Below are 20,318 nucleotides of genomic sequence, written 5' to 3' on the forward strand. Positions count from 1 at the left end.
TGCGGCTCGTTGAGGGATTATATTTCCGTCTATATAAAGCTCTCTTGCCTCGGTTGGCAGTCCGTCAAACGAACTTCTGCCCCACAAGTCGTGGGTTTTGACTCTGTCCGGTTTCCCTGCCTGTGTTTCCTGTCCGGTATTGTTTAATATCGATCTTCAGTTTCGATCCCGTCTAGTTTATTCAGTTTTGATATCAATCCTGTCTGTCCTGTCCGGTATCGACCCCATCTGTCCGATATCTGCTCGTGCAATTGGTATCGATCCCGTCGGCCTCTGGCTTCCTGTCATTCCACTCCAGACTGCTGCCTTACGTCTTCTGCCCTACAATCGCCGAATCACTGGCTTTTGGGTTAACGTGCATGACTGCCCCATTTCCCGTAAAATAAAAGCTTGTGTGAGAAACGTCACGCATTTGGGTTCTCCTGTTCTGGTTCATGACACATACAGTCATGTATTTGTTTGTCAACAGTTCAAGTCATATTAAGTGGTTATGTCTTTGCTTTTTACCTGTGAAAACAAGACGTGGGTTCTGACTTTGTCCTGTTTCCCTGTTGATATCTTCAGTCCGGTATTGTTCCCGTTAATTTTGTACTGTTTAATTTCGGTTACCAGTTTTGTTTCTGTCTATTTTAGTCCTGTTTATTATTTTCTCCAGTTTTCGTTCCCGTCTAGTTTCTCATGTTATCGATAACCTGATTTGTTGTCAATCTTGTCTGTCCCTTCCTGTTTTCATGTTGGTATTTCCTGTTTTTCTGTCCTGTTAATATCGGTTTCCAGTTTCGTTCCTGTCTATTTTTGTCCTGTTTATTATTCTCTCCGGTTTTTTCCCGTCTTTTTTTGACCTGTTTATTATTCTCTCCAGTTTCCGTTCCTGTCTAGTTTATCCCGTTTAAGTTCGATATCCTGTTTCATTTTCAACCCTGTCTGTCCCGTCCTGTATAGACCCCATCTGTCCGATATCAACTCGGGCAGTTGGAATCAGTCTCGTCGGTCTCTGGTTTCCTGTCCCTCCACGCCAGACCGGCTTCCTAATGTGCATGACTGCCCATTTCCCGCAAAATAAAAGGCTTTTGTGAGATTGTCACGCAATTGGGTCCTGTTTCTGTTCTGGTTCTGACAGTTTTTTGTTTGTACAAATGAAATCAGAGAGGTTTTGTAATTGAGCGCAATGGTGTTGTGAAAGCCCGCTGTGTGCTTGTGTTCCCGTATTGTTTGACCTGCTTTTGTTCAGCTTTTGCTGACGCCATTTTTTTTTATTCAAAGGCACACTGGCACCAGCTGATTATTGCCATTTTTGTATTTTTTTTTTCTATCTGAGGCTTTTTTAGCAAACAAATGTGTCATGAACCGGAACAGGAGGTGAACCCAAATGCGTGACGTTTCTCACACAAGCTTTTATTTTACGGGACAGTCATGCACGTTAACCCAAACGCCAGTGATTCGCCGATCGTTGGGCGGAAGACATCAGGCAGCAGTCTGGCGTCGAAGGACCATTTGCACAAGCAGATATCGGACAGATGGGGTCGATTCCGGACAGTACGGGACGGACAGGATTGATATCAAAAGAGGATATCAAAATTAAACAGGACAAACTAGACGGGAACGAAACTGAAGATTGATATTAAACAGGACAAAATAGATGGGAACAATACCGGGCAGGAAACCGGACAGAGTCAAATACCCATGCCTTGCGGGTGCAAAGGTTTGTTGACGGACTGACAAAGGGTGAGTGAAAGCACTGAGCTTAAATAGAAAGGGAAGCCAATCTGTCAACGAGCCGCAGCTGGTGCCATGCGGGCAAGAAAATGAAAGATTAAAAAAAAAAAATCAGTTTTAGAGCATTTCTGTTTCGTTGGACATTGCTTCTTGTAGTCCCTTCGTTTCGGCATATAATTTCTGTTTTGTCTGTCCCGTTGTTTATAATTGTTTCCAGTTTAGTTCCTGTCTAGTTTATCCTGTTTAATTTTGATATCCTGTTTTGATACCAATCCTGTCCGTCCCGTCCTGTCCTGAATCGACCCCATCTGTCCGATATCTGCTCGGGCAATTGGTATCGATCCTGTCGGCCTCTGGCTTCCTATCATTCCACGCCAGACTGTTGCGTAACGTTTATGACCCCCCCATTTCCCGTAAAATGAAAGACTTGTGTGAGAAACGTCACGCATTTGGGTCCTGATCCTGTTCCGGTTCATGACACACTGCTTCATTTTTCCGGATTTTTATTCTATTACTGGCTCATTATTTCAATGGGGAGAATTCAAAGTTTGTCTTCCACCCCCACTTTTCAGTACTTTATCTGTACTTTGTTTTGGTAACCAACTACGTATGCGTTGGATCCTGGTATCAGTATGAAATTAAATTGTTATCGAACATCTTCAGTTGTAATTACAGAAGCAGTTTATATTTTAATTGATTCATTTTTTTTAGATTTATATAATATTTTTACAGTTTTTAGACTTGTTAGACATTTACATTTTAAGTTTTTATTATAATTTTGGAGAACATATGTCTTGTGTTGCTAAATTTCTGAACTCTGACCTTATGCTCTATCGGTGAAGTTCATTCACCAAAATCTCATTTTTAATCAAAGGAATTTTTATGCATTGCTCAAAAATATTAGCATGCCACTTAATGGATGTCACGAGGAGGACCAAAACTTTTATTTAGTAAAATAAAAGTCGTCCAAAACTCAGGGACAAGACAGAACAAACAGGCTTTAACTAAAAACGTGCAAACACAGGTTTCTTCCGACTCAAACAAAACAGGACAGAGCAAAACAGAACGGGAGATGCAGACAGAAAATGTAATGAGCCAACACCCGCAAAACCCAAAACCCCCCTTAAGAAGAAAACGCGCAAATTAGGCGATCTGCTTCAGCTGTTGACCGGGGGCGGGGCCGGCCGGTTGCCATGGCGACCATGCTGGACACGGCAATGGATCATGGCACCAAATGATTATTTAATTCCCCAGAGACAACAAAGCATTCATGTATAGAAAAAGTAAAATCATTTTTTATTCTTTATTTTTGTTTTTGCACTTTTTCATGATGCACCTACAATTTAGGAATGTCAGAACCGGAACAAAAGGTAGACCCAATCGCGTAACGTTTACTCACAAGTTTATTGAAGAAAAACACACGCCAGTGCTCGCTGGACGAGGGAAGCAAGCTTCTCATGGGATCGGAGCGTGTTCGGAATGCTGAAGTGGATCTTCCGGAGTGGAATATCGTAGCGTGGTCAAACGGGGGAAAAAAACGGGTTGATAGCCGGGACGGGAGATCAGAACGTGGTCGGGGGTCACAAATGGGTCGTAGCCGGAGACAAACGGGGAATCAGGAACAGAGGAGTTAGATAGGGGTGACAAAACGGGACAGACGGGAATCAGAGTCAAAATGCTTGCCTTGTGTAAACAGAGGTTTGCTGACGGACTGACAACAGGTGAGTGAAAGGACTGAGCTTAAATAGGACGGGGAACCAATCAGGTAACAAGCAGCACCTGGTGCCAAACGAGCGGGCACAGGTGTGTGTAATAAGTAATAATGGCAAGCAAAATCTTCAGGTATTACCTTGTAACGATTCCCAATCTATCTTAATAATGTTTTTTTCATCTTATATTTTTATTCTATTACGTTTATCCTGGAGTGGAAGCACGTCTTATCTTCTTGTGTACAAAGTACCGTATTTTCCGCACTATAAGGCGCACTGGGTTATAGGGCGCACCCCGAAAAAATCGTTTTTGGTCCTATTTTTGACATACATAAGACGCACCGGATTATAAGGGGCTAGAATGGGAACGTCGACAAAACAGTCCGATCGTTCAGTCCAACTTATTACCCCCTTAACATTCCCAAAGCTTGCAAAGACGCAAATACGTGTCGAGAACACGTGCGGATGCGGTGTCCGTACGATGTCCCTCAAATGCATCGTTCCATCATTCGGAAGGTTAAAGTCTTGGGATTCAAGAAATGCCAACCATTCCTTAGTTTCTATTTTGTTTTATGCTAATGTTGGCATTGCGTTTAATCTCCTCCTTAGTTTCTATTTTGTTTTATGCTAATGTTAGCATAGCGTTTAATCTCCTGCCCGCTGCTATCAATAAACAGCAGCTTGCAAACCCCAACGGAGCTTTTATCGTCGCCGGCGACTTTAATCGGGCATGTTTAAGGACTGTACTTCCCAAATCCATTCAATACGTGGACTGAGCAATTAGGGAAAAAACACTGGACCATGTGTACAGTAAGACCAAATATCTAGTTGGATCCGCCCATCTCTGTCTGTCCCTCACCCCCTCATACACCCCCAAACGGGAGGAAAACAAAGCCTCTACAACAAGGACAGTACAAACATCTTCTTTGTTCCTTTATCTCTTTGTTTTCCTTATATCCTCACTGTAAAATGTGGCACTGGAGTGCCACGTCCAATTTCGTTGTCACAATACATCCCATTTGTAACAATGACAATAAAGGTATATTCTATTCTATTCTATTCTATTCTATTTTCTTTTTCGCTCGCAACTTTACTGTATATATGACAATAAACACTTGGAATTGAGTTTAATTTAAAAATAGACACTCCATTCCATCCATTATCTGCACCGCTTATCACAGAAACATCGAGTTCAGTCTGAAACAAGATACAGGGAAAATATATAGCCGAAGTAGCTCACCGAAGTCGTTGTGTTCGTAATAATGTGCAGCCGTGGTCCTCTTATATCCGTGAGTTTAGTAAATCCAGGAGAATAAAATATTTACAAATACAAAATAGTAAAAAAATGCTTTCTGTATGCCGTCAGCCACGTGCTATACGCATTCATCTTTTTCAGCCAATTGCAGGCTTTGTTTTGCCGCTTCAGCCAATGCCAGCCTGTAAATGATAAAAAGGATCCTCCCCTTGATCTCCGAATAACTTTAGCCAATAGTGATCCATTCAAATGATGATTGACACATTGGTTAGCCAATGAAACGCCGGTAAATAGATCCCAGCATACACCGCGGACTACTTGGCGTTCGGGGGAAAATCTAGTCGGCGGCTGCAAGCTAGTTGCAAGACTTTGCGAATTAATTTTGTTCCATATATAAGGCGCACTGTATTATAAGGCGCATGGTCAGCTTTTGAAAAAAATAAAGGCTTTTAGGTGCGCCTTATAGTGCGGAAATTACGGTACACTACGTTGTTATCAATGACAATAAAGTAAATTCTATTATTTTATTTAATGTAAGTTTAAAATGATCTCGACCAATTTTTTTAGCACAGTGTCAGTTTATTATTATTTTGTTCACCATGTAGATTCACTGAAATAGAAACATAATGCCTGCTAGTTTAGTTTGTATTTAACTACAAACTTTGACCCTAACCTGGCCAAATGAATCGCTTTGCCAATGTCTCATATTTAAACTCATTAGCCTGTGTGCTTCTTACCTTACCAGAAAGGTCACGTAGCACTCACTGTGTCATTTATGCAATGCACGGTCTAATTACTTTCTCACTGGGAAAGCTGTTCATGAATTACAGCTTTTCTTTTCTTGTTTTCCTCTGTGAATATATCAATATCTGGGAAAATTAGACTTCTTCATCCTTTTGTAAGTAAAGCAATTACAGACCAAATCTCTCCGCAACAACAAGTAAGAGGGCGGTTTCAAATTTAACCCCATGTTTGCTGGTTCTTGGGAATACGTGTTTTTTTTCTGTACAAGGGAAGCATTATATCTAGTGACTTTCAGCGGTCGAAAACTCCCATAATCCCCGGCGCAACACCTCCCCGCCCCACGCCTTTTTATTCCTATCATTCATTTTCTATGTTAATAAATTGTGTGTCATTTCCATCGGCCTGGTTCATTGTTTCCATTTTTGGGGGATTTGAATTCATATCAGAACTCAAAAGAACTCAAGTAATAACAGTTTAATTTTCATCAGTGTAGGAAATTCTGGCATCCTTCAGAGAAAAAACGATTTATGGTGGAGTTCAAGCAACATTTAGAAGCAAATTCGTTTACTGATTGCAGTGAAGAACAATTCGTTTCAAGGATTTCCAAAATTAAAGATAGAAAAATCTCTACACCCCCAATATTCCTTTTCCTTTTTGTTCTCTATTTACTTTTTTTCTACATTTCTTTCTCTTCTTTTTTTCTGGCTTTTTTCTAAATGTTTCCTTCTTTTTTTCTTTTCCTTTTGTTTCTCAGCTTTTCACTACATTTTCATTTTGGTATTTTTTTCTTTTTTGTTCTATTCCCCCCTTTCTTTAAGTCATTTTGTGCATAATTTTACATAATATTTGGTCATGTTGGGATGAAAGAAGCAAAACCACCCGAAGAGCCGTTTAGGACCCAAAAGAGCCGGTTCCTTTTAGTGAGCCGAGCCGAAGAAGCCGGTTCTTGACAAACTCAACTCACTTTACTCAATTTCGTTCTATTTCGACATTGACTTTAAAATACCGCATTTAGAACACAGCGTCAGGGGAACCCGTGTATTTTTACCTTCATGCACTGTAACTTTGACTTGAACCGCTTCTTAATCAGCAATTTTGAGCCCTGATTTTTGTGACCTGGCTAGATTTTATTGTGCACGGAAAAGCTCTGGGTAGTGCGCAATTGCGCACACACGCAGCTTAGAGGGAAGACTGCATCTTGGTACTGAACACTTTTGGCATTGAGTTTTAGGTGTACATAATATTGTGGCCTGGTGGAGTCGGACTTTGATAGTGGCAAGTCAGACACCAGTGGGGCCCAAAAAATGGAATAAAGGAGTAAAAGGAGATTAAAGCAAAAGGAAGATGGGGGGACGCTGAGCGTACTTCTTGATGTATTTGCTGAAAAAAAAAATCCTCCAGGGAGTTCAGATGTCAGCCGAACATGCTTGAAGTGTGGACGCCTTTTAGAAAAGAGTGCTTTTTGTCGTGTTCCTGAGCAGGAACCTGCATGGTTGGCTCTTTTTATTTTTTTTAAATGGAGGGTGTTCACTGAAAAGCAACATTTGTGCATTTTTACACCATCTCCTCCGTGGATTTTTTTGTGTCCAATCTTCCATCCATTTTTGATCAGTTAAGCCCGGTGCACACCTGGGGAACAATGTGTGGGGAATTTGGTGTGATGCTTTTGGCTGCAAAACACCAACGGGGCTGTATTTCTGCAGAAGCTCTGCTCAAAGTTGTTTATGTCGCGTCTGTTCAGATCTTGTGACGTCAAGTCATGTTTATTTGCAGGGTTGGGTAGGGTTACTTTAACTGGATTACTTTCAATTACTTTTGGATTACTCCAATACCAAATATGCTAATAACAGACCAAAGAAACTAAATATGAATAAAATGATGACTCACAACACGTGGTAAGCTTCCTCTCCTCGCTTTGATCTCTTTGATCTCCGGCAAAACCAACATAAAATGCGACAGAAAGAAAATGAAAACAGCTTGCCAACATAATTTTTGCCGTTCCCAAGCCTGCACAAAATTTAGGCATTTTATTGGGGGGAAAAAACATCAATTTTTGTTCATTTCAGTCCCTGGTCACACTTTATTTCTTTCCTTGACGCTTTCGCCACCATACATCAGTGAACATACCGCTCCTGTGGTTTCATGCCATTAGAGGCTTTTAACAGCTCTTTTTTGCTAAACCGAGCACGGAGGAAATGGACTTTCTCTGTCCTCGTCCTTTTCACAGCTGCTTTGATGGCGGAAATATCTTAACCAAAGAAATAGAGGGGGACAAAAAAAAACTCACAATGGCGTCAGGCCGGCTCCTCAGGATAACCCTTTGAAAATAAAACAATCGGCCCATTGCAGCTTCCCACATTCAGATAAGATGGACAGTGAAACACAGAGTCTCCGTCCTTATCAGTGACTATTGAATGATGTCCTCGGCGTCCTTGGCTGTTTGTGAAAAGCAGCAGAAGAAGACTTAACCTTTTATCTCCTATTGCAGCTCCTGCAGGCAAAATTCCACGCACAAACACTTTGAGCATGTCGTGACTGAAAGATTCTCGGACGCCGCTAATCCCCGCATCTCGAAAAATGTGCGCACACGCGAGGCGGCGCGCACTAATGATTCGAAGAGGATAGATTGCAGCCAGAGTCGCGTTACACAATCGAAGAATGAAAGACTGAGAATAGCTGGAGAAGAGAAAAAAACTGGGGAAAGGCTGAGATGTCCTTGTTTTGTTGAGTGCGAAGAGCTACTAATTTGCTATGCATTTATAAAATGATAACTTATGTTATTACTATGTTGTTACCACATACCTGTGAAGCTCCAGGGCTCCATGCCCTTACAAATTGTCGTATTTTCCCTTACAAAATACAAAATAATCTTACACCATATATTTTTTTTATTTAGGTCGTTTAACATGTTATATTGTACATGTGTTTCGTTATACCATATGTATTGTTAATTAACATTTTGTTGTGAGATACTGAGTAACTCAACATGAATGAGGTTCATTATGAAAAAGGTTCAAAAATGAAGTCGCTTGGACGTTCACCGTAGAAGGAAAAAATACATAGAATAGAATAGAATAGAATAGAATAGAATATGCCTTTATTGTCATTGTTACAACATGGGATATGCTGTGACAACGAAATTGGACGACTCCAGTTCCACATTTACAGTGAGGATAAGGAAACAAAGAGACAAAGGAACAAAGAACTAACTGACTTTGTTGTAAGTAGGCTTATGCAAATAGAATTAGGTAGAATAATACATTTTCTTATTCAAATTATTAATTGATTTTCTGCATTAAATTATTGTTGGTAATATACTAATGAAAGGGATAAACACCTACCTGTCTTTTTCATTTTCTCCTTTTATACTTCCTTTTTTTCTTAAATTCTTTATACAACATCGTCATTCGTAATATAATGCATAAAAGCAAGTGAGCTGTTCGAGAGCCGGCTCTCTTGAATGAGTTGAGCCGAAAAAGCCGGTTCTCTAAAAAGAGACGGACTTCCTTTCACTACATCAAACCGCTTGCTTCGTTTGCAACGGGAAAAAAAACCCAATACCGAGATAGAGGCTACTGCGGCGAACTGGTTTGACTTGATATATTTGCCGTTTCGTGTTAGCCGGTGTATGGTACCGATCATTGACAAATTTGCGCTTTTCCGTACTGATTTTCTGGTATGTCGTACACGTCCAGAGTGAAAACAAAACCCACTCGCGTAATGTTTTTCACAGTTTTATTGGGAAGAAAGGAAAGGATTGCACACACGATCCGGTGATCGCTGGTCGCGGTAAACGGGTCGCTCTGAACGCGGAAGTGGGATTTCCGTGGCGAGCGATGGCGGTGTCTATCTATTTATCTATGTATCTACCCTGGTCATATCCCTCAAGAGGGGTGACTGACAGCAAGACAACACATACAAAACTCAAGAAAATAAAAGAAAATAAAAACTAAAAAGGGATAAAGTAGCGAAGAAAAAAAACACACAAACATTTTTGGACCATGGCTAACCCAAATGCCCAAACACCCAAACAAGTTAAACACCTCGACATCCAAGTCGGTCATGCTTTCGTCCCTCCAAATGAAACGGGACACAAGAAAGAGGCCGTGTAACTCGGGTCAGGGTGACACAACACGCACTTTTGTTCAACAGCAGGGCTCGACAGTTTTCACTGGTTTACCCCTGCCGCATCATACGGGTGCCCTGCCCATCCCTTAGAAAGCGTCCAAACATCCCACTATCCTTTCACAACACCTCTCCACTCATTCCTATCACCAACAAGATGGCCATGTCGGGAACGAAAAAAGCAAAAAATGTGGGTGGAATCGGAAACAAGTTGAAACCCAAGAGAGGAGAGTACACGTGGTCGAGATTAAAAACGGATCGCTATTCGGGACAAGAGAACAGACGTGGTCGAGATCAAAACAGGTCGTGATTCGGGACGGAAGAGCAGACGTGGTCTAGCTTAAAACAGATTGTAGCAGGAGACAACCAGGAGCAAAAAACAGGACAGGCAAAAAAGGGCTAGCTGTGTAAAAAGTGATTTGCAGACAGACAGGACCTAGTTTAAATAGTGACAGGGAGCCAATATGTCAACAAGCTGCAGCTGGCGCCACACGGGCGGGGCCAATTGGGCGCCATGGCAACTGTGACATCGACAACCCTAGTGGTTAAGGGATCCAACCAACCAACTAACCAGGGTTGAAATGGGCCCAGTCGACCATTAAAGCTAAAAACCAGTCAGAAGTCAAATGATCTAGAACACAGGTGTCAAACAGACGGCCCGTGGGCCAGATCAGGCCCACTAAGGGATTCAATCTGGCCCGCGAGACAACACTCAGAGAAGCGCAAGAGAAAAACAAGCTGCAGGTTGAAATATGTCAACTTGATGTTGCCAAAGCCAGGAGCTCTAACTTCCTTTTTTCCTTTTCTATCTTTTCTCTTTCTCTTTTCATACCCTTCGTGCTTTCTTTTCTCTTTTCTCTCCTTCCGTCTTTCTATTTCTCTTTGCATTCCTTTCTTCCTCTCCCTTTCTTTTCCCCCTCTCTTCTCTCACGACTTTTTGTCTTTTTTTGTCTCGCTCTCTCCCTCTCTCTCTTTTTCTTTCTTTGTCCCGCCCTCTCTCCTTTTCCCTCCATCTTTCTCTTATTTCTTTATCCTCTTTTTCTTTCTCTTTAATCTACTAGTCCGGCCTCCAACAGAATGTTTGTTCTATCATGTGGCCCCTGAGTTAAAATTAGTTTGACACCCCTGGTCTACACGATACTGCTAGAAACTATATTGGGTGAGCAGTGTGTGTCAATGATTCTGTTGTTATTGCAGCACATAGTCCCCCACCCCTGTTTTTACCGGAGTCTCCGTCTCAGTTGTGCATATGAAGTAATTATTCTTTTTCCTTCCCTCTTTCTCTTATTTCTTCATCTCTTTTTCTTTCTCTCCCATCTTCTAGTCCGCCCCCCGACAGAATGTTTGTTCTATCGTGTGGCCCCCGAGTTAAAATGAGTTTGACACCCCTGGTCTACACGATACTGCTAGAAACTATATCGGGTGAGCAGTGTGTGTCAATGATTCTGCTGCTATTGCAGCGCATAGTCCCCCACCCCTGTTTTTACCGGAGTTCAAATGAGTTTGACACCCTTGTTCTAGAAAATAGCAATAGCTTTTCACAGAACTGGTCTGTAGGCTTCTAAGGTTTCTCAGGGAGCTACTGTACAGCATTGTTAACATTTTAACTTGGTCTATTAAATTTCTGAGAAAGCAATGAGCGATTTGAATCAATGAATTATAGGCTTGAGGAATCATAGCGAATCATTTGACAGGCAATCGACATCATAACCAGTATGTATCGATTGGCTGGCTATTTTTCCGGGAGTATGCATCTCTCTAGAAAAAAAACAAAAACAAATCAGTGCCTGGAGGGTGAAACGATTCAAGGACAGCTTGAAAGTGGGACGATTTGACTCGCTGCGACTCAGTGGGATTACGATTCCATACAATGTGACATTGCTCGTTTAAATTTAGATGATGGAGTTATATTTTCAGTACCGTTATTGTCAGTACCGGAACAGTAGAACCAGGGTGGTAAATGAAATTGTTTCGAGTGATTGTTTTCATCCGGTCAGTGCTAGAAAAGTTTATGTTCGATGCCGACTGAATCAGCGATAAATGGGTCTATATATCAAGTTTTTTTTGAAGTGCAGGGTAACTAGAAGTTTTCCGCACTATAAGGCGCACCGGGTTATAGGGCGCACCCCCAAAAAATGGTTTTTGGTCCTATATTTTCCATACATAAGGCGCACCGGGTTATAAGGCGCTACAAAAGGAACGTCGACAAAACAGTCAGATAGTTCAGTCCAACTTATTACCCCCTTAACATTCCCAAAGCTTGCAAAGAAGCAAATACGTGTCTCAGACATATACGGAAACAGTGTCTGTACGATGTCACCAAACAAGCATTTCTTAGTTTCCATTGTATTTTTCGCTGGCAACTGTGTGGACAGCAAAGTAAGAATTTTATCGTGCAGGGAAACGGGGTTCTTTACCGTGCGTATGACAATAAACACTTTGAATTGAATTTAGTTTAAAAAATAGAATCATCACAGAAACATCAAGATCGTTCTAAAACAAGATACCGGGAAAATATAAAGCCGCATAGCTCACCTAAGTTCTCTTGCAGCCATCACATTCAATAATGATACGTAACCATGGTCTTCTTACAACCGTGAGTGTAGTAAATCCAGGAGAGTCAAATATTTACAAATACAGAATAGTGAAAAATGTTTTCTCTATGCCGTAGTGCAACCCAACACGTGTGATTCACATTCATCTTTTTCGGCCAATCGCAGGCTTTGTTTCGCCCCTTTAGCCTATGCGAGCCTGTAAATGATAGAAAGGATCCGCTCTCTTTACCTCTGAATAACTTAAGCCAATAGTGATCGATTCAAATGATGATTGACACATTGGTTAGCCAATGAAACGCCGGTATATAAATCCCAGCATACACCGCGGACGACTTCGCCTTCAGTGGAAAATCTAGTCGGCGGTTGCTTGCTTTAGTTGCAAGACTTTGCGACTTAATATCGATCCATATATAAGGCGCACTGTATTTTAAGGCGCATGGTCAGCTTTTGAAAAAAATAAAGGCTTTTAGGTGCGCCTTATAGTGCGGAAAATACGGTACTCTGATTTTGAACCCTATCCAGATAATAGTTTTGCTAAAACGCTGTCCTCTTGTCAATCAAGAGCCACTCTCACATTTGCCAAACAAGCGATTTTTGCACAAGTACAGTCAAGCACTTGTGATAATTTCGCTCGAACCGAAGCGTGTTGATCCTCCCCGGAGAGGCGTGACGTGGTGTCCTCGCCGCATCCACCGCTCGTTGGCACGTCATCCGAGCGTAGAGACGGCACGACAGTCTGCCCGTTAATCAGCCCGGAGTCTCCTTGTGACTGCCGTCTATTTAACGTGACGAGCCAAATGCTGCCGGGTCTTCCTGGGGGTTACGCAGGGAATATTGAGTTTGCGATCTTTGGCCCGGATGAGGGCCGGAGAGAGGATGGATGTGCGTGCTTTTCTTTGAGTTACAGTTGCTGTCTTGTGCGCCAGAGTCTCCACTTGGCTGCATTGCAGTATTTATTCTTGCCATGTTGATTCTGCACTATCATGTGGTCAGGGTTGGGTAGGGTTACTTTAACTTGACTACTTTCAATGACTTTTGGATTACTCCAATACCATATATGCTAATAAAAGTCAAAAGAAACTAAATATGAATAAAATGATGACTCACAACACGTGGTAAGCTTTCTCTCCTGGCTTTGATCTCTTTGATCTCCGGCAAAACGAACATAAAATGCGACAGAAACGAAATGAAAATAAATCCAAACAGCTTGCCAACATTGTTTTTGCCGTTCCATGTGTTCCGTTACTCCCCAAGCCTGCACAAAATGTAGTCATTTGATTCATATTTAGTTTCTTTTGTCTTCTATTAGCATATTTGGTAGTGGAGTAATCCAAAAGTAATTGAAAGCAATCAAGTTAAAGTAACCCTACCCAACCCTGCATGTGGCGCCAACCGCCGCGGGTTCTGATGGGCTCCCTGTCACTATTTGAACCCAGTCCTGTCAATCCCCCATTGTCAGTCCGTCTGCGAATCTCCATGTATACTATGCAAGACTCTTTCGACCCTGACTCCCACCTGTCCTGTTTTTGCTCCCGTCTGTCTCCGGCTACGACCCGTTTTGATCCTGACCACATCTGCTCTCCCATCTCGGCTTACCACCTCTTTTTGTCAACAACTACGTCTACTCTCCCGTTCTGGCTTACGGCTCACTTCTGACCCTGACCACGCCTTGCTCGACCCCATGTCCTGCCTACTGACCAGTTTTTCCGTCCCTGACACTGCCATCGTGACGCCCTTAATCACAAAAACTTATTGTTGATGCTTCACAAGAAATTACAGTTTTATTTGTCCCCCCCTGCTGTAGAATAGAAGTGTGTTTTAAGCCTAAATTTAAACATTTCCACTGAGGTTGCGGATCAAATCTAAGTGGGCAGAGCAATCCACAACACCGGGGCCCGAATGGAGAACGCTCTTGAACTTGCAGATTTCTTCTTGGCTCTTGGGATCACTAGTAGACCAGATTGTGCCGATTCCCTTTTCTGCTCTTGGCCACTAGAGGGCGTTCGCTGTGACGAATTATCGCGCTCCAGGCTGCGCTCGACAATGAATAATTACGATGGAAACCCTCTTGGTGCAAAGCTCCAATATGTAAAGATTCCGAAACATATGGTGTGTTTTCACCCTCACATAATAACCGAAGTTAAGACGCGCCGACATCAAAGAGGATTTTCTAGGAACCTGTGGCAAAAGGTCACAAAGCATTTTTGCAATTGCCCTAAGTCAGGGGTGTCAAAGTCATTTTAACTCGGGGGCCACACGATAGATCAAACATTCTGTCGGGGGCCGGACTAGTAGATTAAAGATAAAGAAAAAGAGAGATCAAGAAATGAGAGAAAGAGGAAGGGAAAAGAAGAGAGAGGGCGGGACAAAGAAAGAGAGAGAGGGAGAGAGCGTGAGAAAGAAAAGAGTCGTGAGAGAGGTGAAAAAAGGGAGAGGAATAAATAAATCCAAAGAGAAATAGAAAGACAGAAGGAGAGAAAAGAGAAAAGAAAGCGCCATGGGTAGGAAGAGAGAAAGAGAAAAGAGAGAAAAGGAAAAAAATGAAGTTAGAGCAAAAGAAGTTAAAAAGACAGAGAGAAAGAGAGAAAGAGCAACAAATGAAGATAAAAAGAGAGACACAGAGAGTGAAAGAGAGAGTGGGAGAAAAGGGGCGGAATAGAGAGAGAGAGAGAGAGAGAGACAGAGAGAGAGAAATAAATACAAGTACAGTGTCTTTGTGAGAGGCACCTTTGTTTGGCAACATCAAGTTGACATATTTCAACCTGCAGCTTGTTTTTCTCTTGCGCTTCTCTGAGTGTTGTCTCGCGGGCCAGATTGAATCCCTTAGTGGGCCTGATCTGGCCCGCGGGCCGCCTGTTTGACACCTGTGTTCTAGATCATTTGACTTCTGACTGGTTTTTAGCTTTAATGGTCGACTGGGCCCATTTCAACCCTGGTTAATTGGTTGGTTGGATCCCTTAACCACTAGGGTTGTCGATGTCACAGTTGCCATGGCGCCCAATTGGCCCCGCCCGTGTGACACCTGTGCCCTAAGTGGTCACTGGACGCTTATGTACTCGACAGCTCATTCTCCACTTTACTAAATTCTCCCTCATCTTTCTTTATTCCTTCCTTTGACCATAACATCCTGGCGACAATGTCCTATCATAGTCTGTAAAATCAATAGAATCCTATTGGTATAATTGGAATAACGCACAGGTGTCAAACAGGCGGCCCGCGGGCCAGATCAGGCCCGCTAAGGGATTGAATCCGGCCCGCGAGACAACACTCAGAGAAGCGCAAGAGAAAAACAAGCTGCAGGTTGAAATATGTCAACTTGATGATGCCAAAGCCAGGTGCCTCTCACAAAGACACTGTACTTGTATTTCTCTCTCTCTCTCTCTCTCTCTCTCTCTCTCTCTCTCTCTCTCTCTCTCTCTCTCTCTCTCTGTGTCTCTGTCTCTCTTTTTTTTTCTTTTCCACCCCTTTTCTCCCACTCTGTCTCTCACTCTTTTTCTCTTCCTTTGTTGATTTTTGTCTCTTTCTCTCTCTGTGTCTTTTAGCCTCATTTGCTCTAACGTCCTTTTTTCCTCTTCTCTCTATTCTCTTTCTCTCTTCCTACCCTTCGCGCTTTCTTTTATTTTTTCTCTCCTTCTGTCTTTCTATTTCTCTTCGGATTTCTTTCTTCCTCTCCCTTTCTTTTCCCCCTCTCTCACGACTTTTTATCTTTTGTTTCTCACGCTCTCTCCCTCTCTCTCTTTTTTTTTCTTTGTCCCGCCCTTTCTCCTTTTCCCTCCCTCTTTCTCTTATTTCTTTATCTCTTGTTTTCTTTCTCTTGAATCTACTCGTCCGGCCCCCGACAGAATGTTTGTTCTATCGTGTGGCCCCCGAGATAAAATGAGTTTGACACCCCTGGAATAACGGATGAGTTGATCATTGATGCTATGCTAGCACGGCCGGGTGCTTTTAAAGATGTTTCCGGCACGTCACTAAGAGAAAGTGAAGAAAGCGTTGAGCGAAAGGGGGCAGTTGGGACTCTTAACATCGAGAGCTCGTAACCCGGTTAGTCGATGGCTCTGCGGGACGTTCCGGCGCGTTGATTGGACGAATGCTCTCGCAAGGCGAGCTTGTCAATACTAAGTGGATCATTAACTGGCGCACGTGCGCACTTTAATGCACGAATCCATCAAAGCAGAATATAAGAAACAGCTACGAAGGGAAATGCGAACGCTAACGGCTTTATTGTAGTGTCTTTCGACTCTCATGACTTTTACACGAGTGATGAAATTCGAACCAGGGTAGGATATCAAGACCTCATCTCATTAGCTACACCGCTTATCCTCAGTAGGGTCGCGGGGGTGCTGGAGCCCATCCCAGCAGTCATCGGGCAGTGGGCAGGGGACACCCTGAACTGGTTGCCAGCCAATCGCAGGGCACACAGGGACAGACAATTCGCTCGCTCATTCACACCTAGGGACAATTTGGACCGGCCAATTCACCTGAAATGCATGTTTTTGGAATGTGGGAGGAAACCGGAGTGCCCGGAGGAAACCCACGCAAGCACGGGGAGAACATACAAACTCCGCACAGTAAGTCCGGTAGCTGGATTTTAACCCACGCAGGAGGTTACCCGATATGAAATGAAATGATCTGCATTTCTATAGCGCTTTTCAAGTCAATGACTTCCCAAAGCGCTTTACAGTGTGCTTCACATTTCCCAATAGCGGCCGTGCAGCCATGTAAGGCGCTAACCTGCTTATTTGGGGTATTAGGGGTTCAGTGTCTTACCCAAAGACACTTCGACATGTAACACGGACAAGCCGGGATTCGAACTGGGATCCCTTGATCCCAAGACGAGCGCTCTACCTCCTGAGCTACTGCCGATATCAAGACCATAAGTTCAAATTATTAAAATGAGATGATTTAGTAATTTTTTTTCACTGCACAACTGCTATTTAAGGTCAACAAAAACATAGTTCCAGAAAACATCCATGAGTTATTCATTCGAAAATAGGGACATTATAACTTAAGGGGCTGTAGTGAATTCATAAACCCAAAGGTGAGAACCACCAGGAAAAGTATGTGTGTGTCTGTGTGTGGAGTCAAACTTTGGAACGGAGATCAAACGGTGTCCAACTATTCACTTGTTCAGGTTTAGATACAAAGGAACATTCCTGGTGGAATACAGAGATGAGGAGGGTGGGGTATGAGTGGTCCTGGAGATTGGGAATAGTGCGTCTAGTTAACTTTGTGTTATTGTTGCTATTCTTATGTAACCGCCATGTACCCGTCCCACCAAAGATCCACATTCACGCTGGACTGGATGATGAGGTTTTTATTACAGTTGCTGCAAATGAATGAGTCACAACACAACACGTGGTAAGCTTATCTGCTGGCTTTGATTTCGTTGACAGACCGCTGTTAGACTGCCCAAAACATATCAAAGAGCTTTCTTTTCAGTTTACATAAAATACATTTTAGAATATCAACCATCGCAATACAAGTTTACATCCATTTTAACAAGATACTTTTAACAAGAGATCGTACAATGAATTCAACATATTTTTCTTTAAACTGAATTTCAACCAACATCATCCTTTTTTATACATGAGAAAATAGAAATAATAACAAATACGAGTATAAAGAACGGGTACAATTTACCTGCAAATGAATGAGTCACAACACAACACGTGGTAAGCTTCTCTGCTGGCTTTGATCTCTATAAGGGGAATTAGCATTTTAGCACAACATGCAACGTCCGGCAAAACTAACATAAAAGGCGACAGAAACAAAATGAAAATAAATCCAAACAGCTTGACAACATCAATCACATTACTGTGCATGTTGAGAGATTTGTCAGCTGCGGTTTTAATGTTTGAAATTAACTTTTTGTGGAGCACCAAAAGATGGTGTCTTACCGTTGGCAGTACGCTGTTAGACTGCCAACAACTCCCACCTTCCTGCCGCAAAGTCTAAAGCCAAACCAAACCTTACCCCATACCAGCAGGTGGCACTGTTGGACTCATCATTGCAGGACACTTACACAAAAACTATACAACATATTTCAGCAGGAATTTTAGTAAAACAAAAGTTATTGTTACACCCGTTACACACTTATTGTTATTATTAATATCATTACAATTGTTGTTATATCATTGGTGTATTTGGTGGTGAAGATAAAGTGGTAGGTAATATAAGCATTTGCTTCTTACTACCCCTTTTCGAACATATCATGTAACGTTATTTTGTTGTTGAGTTATTTTTTTGTTCTGTTTTTATTTTGATGTTCGAATAAAGTTTTTATTTATTCATTCAAATGCTTCGTTTTGTTTTCTCTGTGGCCACGACGACCACGATTGAGCGTAATGCCGATTTTTAAACTGATTCACAGTATACCTGTGGGATACGATATTATTTGCTTTCTAGGTGGGAATCGCAGCGTGAAATGTCTGTATAGCGGTGTCACAAGCCAGAAACGGAGACAGGACCCAATAGCGTTTGTTTTACTCAGTTTAATTGAGAAAGAGAGCAGTGCTTCCACGATCCGATGATTGTCGGACATGGGTAGCTGATGGCAGGAACGCGGAAGTGGCACTTCCGTGTCGAGCGAGGGTAGTCGTAGGCAGCGGGAAAACAGGTCGATGGCCGGGACGGAGGAGCAAGGGCAGTGACGAGTCCAGAAAAGAGGTCGGCAACAGATATCAGGCAAAAAAAAGGGGAAAACAGGTCGATGGCCGGGACGGAGGAGCAAGGCAGAAACGGGTCCAGAAACAGGTCGGCAACAGGTATCAGGCAGAAGAAAACAGGGCAGGAGAATGTCGGATAGTACAGAGCTTGCCTAGCTGAAAGCACAGGTTCGCAGACGGTCTGACAGCTTCCTCTTGGAAAAGAGTCAGGGAGCCAATCAGCGACTAGGGTTGTTGGCGCCAACGGGTCAGTCGCAGGTGCCCCGAATCAGCAATCATGACAAGCGGGGGATAGAAACGAGAATGTCAGGACCAAAACGAAGACAGGACCTACTCGCGTAACGTTTCTCACAGTTTTATTGGGAAGAAGGGAAAAGAGCGCGCACACACGATCCGGAGATCGCTGGTCGCGGGGAGTAGGTTGCTCAGACATGGGACTTCCCTGGCGAGCCGGGATAGAAGAGCAGAACGGAATCGGGATCGGAAACAAGTCGAAAGCCAGGAGAGGAGAGTAGACGTGGTCTAGCTCAAAACAGATCGTAACTGGAGACTAACAGGAGCAAAAAACAGGCGAAAAAGTACTTGCCGAGTAAAAAATAGAGATTCACAGACGGACCGACAAAGGGGGACTGAAAGGACAGAGTTTAAATACTGACAGGGAGCCAATATGTCAACAAGCTGGAGCTGGCGCCACACGGGCGGGGCCAATTGGGCACCATGGCAACCGTGAAAGAGAAGTCAACCGTTTATCGGGCGATTATCTGCGCCGATAATTGAGAATTCAACGGATATCGGTATCGGCATTTTTATCCATCTGACTGGCTGATTATTTAGGTGCTCTAAAGCAGCACAGCTCTCTCTCGATTGCTCCGACTTATACCCTCCACTCGTCTTCTCCCGCTATCTGATTGGACAGGGGCGAATCCACTGAAGCAAAAGCTTTTTCGTATTAGACATGACACTCAAGGGTAAACATCAAGTAAAGGCTTAAAAGAGAAAACTAAGACAATATAATTTCAGGAGAAATAGGCATGACTATTTACAAAGTAGTGAGTGCTTGGAGACTGGCCTGAGTTTTAATAATAGTGGAGAGAGTGGGAAGAAAAGAGAGAGAAAGAAAGAAACTCAAAGAGAAATTGAAAGCGAGAAAGAGAGGAGAGAAAGAGAGAAAGGGGAAAGCAAGAGAGAGAAACAGAGAAAGGAGAGCAAAAAAGACACACAGAGAGAAAGAGACAAAGAGGAACAAAGAAAGAGAAAAAGAGAGACAGAAAGAGAGTGAGAGAAAAAGGGAGGAAGAGAGAGAGAAAGAAAGAAATACAACTGCTGCGTCTTTGTGAGAGGCACCTGGCTTTGGAAACATCAAGTGGCCATATTTCAACCTGCGGCTCGTTTTTCTATTGCGCTTCTCTGAGTGTTGTCCCGCGGGCCGGATTCAATCCCTTAGTGGACCTGATCCGGCCCGCGGGCTGCCTATTTGACACCCCTGGTATAGAATAGAAGTGTGATTTAAGCCTAGATTAAAACATTATTACTGAGGTTGCAGATCGAA

The 20,318-nt window shown here is 42.8% G+C and overlaps 1 protein-coding gene across 1 annotated transcript in view; it reads left to right on the top strand.

Annotated features, from left to right (window-relative positions):
* b4galt2 (beta-1,4-galactosyltransferase 2) overlaps window positions 1–20,318 on the top strand; it is a 183,622-nt gene that overhangs the window by 80,610 nt on the left and 82,694 nt on the right. The gene's annotated exons all lie outside the window — the stretch shown is intronic.

The sequence above is a fragment of the Urocampus carinirostris genome, chromosome 1 (assembly GCF_059441175.1).
Source record: "Urocampus carinirostris isolate Australia breed hairy pipefish chromosome 1, RoL_Ucar_1.0, whole genome shotgun sequence".
NCBI lineage: Eukaryota > Metazoa > Chordata > Actinopteri > Syngnathiformes > Syngnathidae > Urocampus > Urocampus carinirostris.